Source organism: Tupaia chinensis, unplaced genomic scaffold (assembly GCF_000334495.1).
Source record: "Tupaia chinensis unplaced genomic scaffold, TupChi_1.0 Scaffold000592_1, whole genome shotgun sequence".
NCBI lineage: Eukaryota > Metazoa > Chordata > Mammalia > Scandentia > Tupaiidae > Tupaia > Tupaia belangeri.
In genome coordinates this window covers 44,275-45,238 of record NW_006160108.1, presented here as the reverse complement: position 1 = coordinate 45,238, position 964 = coordinate 44,275, and the positions used below count along the sequence as shown (strand labels likewise).

Sequence of the window (964 nt, the reverse complement as noted above, 5' to 3'; positions counted from 1 at the left end):
GCAGGAAAATACCCTATTAAAACAAATTATAAAAGTGTATTGCACTCCCATCCCCACAGCCAGATGGAAGACAGTGGTAAAAGATGATACTCTGTATAGCTGACTCACATGGTAAAGGTGATGTATGCATTTTGGAGTCTGGGAATGCCAGTCGTATGTGTTATATTGATTCAGGGCTGACTGAAAGTGTGGATATATCACATTATCAGTCCCTCATGGAGGTACTGTCTTTCTTTATTTCTCTCTCTCTCTCTTTCCGTCTCTATTCATCATAGAAGAAATCTTAAAAATTAATTTTGATATACATTTTTCTGAGTAATTAATCATTGTATAAATATTGTATAAAAGTGGCTGGATCAATTTACATTCCTACCAGCAGTGTAAGAGATTTACCCTTTCACCACACGCCTGGTATATAATATATACTCCTGGTATATGTATAATTATTTCTGATCATTGGGTTACCTCTTTAGTCTTAAAATTTTATCTTTCTATGAACATCCTTTAATTTTTTATAAAATCTCATGTGTCAACTATCATATATTTTTTTTCTTTTTGGAGAGTTTTTTGCTATAGGGTGCGTGTGCTCACCAGACAGACAGAGAAAGACAGAGAGACAGAAAGCAGGAAATTACCCCTCAGGGGGGATGACCATGCCACAAGGGCTTATCCTCCGTTCTCCTCTCGGGATCTGGGGCACACACGCACATGCGCCGGTGTGAGTTTAAGCCACCAGGTCCGGGACTCGAACCATGGTCGACTACATGGGAGTCCAGCGACATAGCCATTACGCTAACTGCTGGTCCCTCAACTATCATATATTTAGAAGCTTTCTTCTGAGGAAGATCTTAATGTTTCAAGTTCTTAGGCTTGATTAAATTTGTAATTAAATATGTAATTAATTGTGTATCCTGTGAGTCAGAAGATGAACTTAGTTTCTCCCGTTTAATATTGGACATGTGCA

The 964-nt window shown here is 38.2% G+C and overlaps 1 pseudogene; it reads right to left on the bottom strand.

The window, feature by feature from the left end:
* The window catches only part of LOC106735957 (olfactory receptor 5D18-like), a 31,043-nt pseudogene that overhangs the window by 29,345 nt on the left and 734 nt on the right, over nt 1-964 (bottom strand).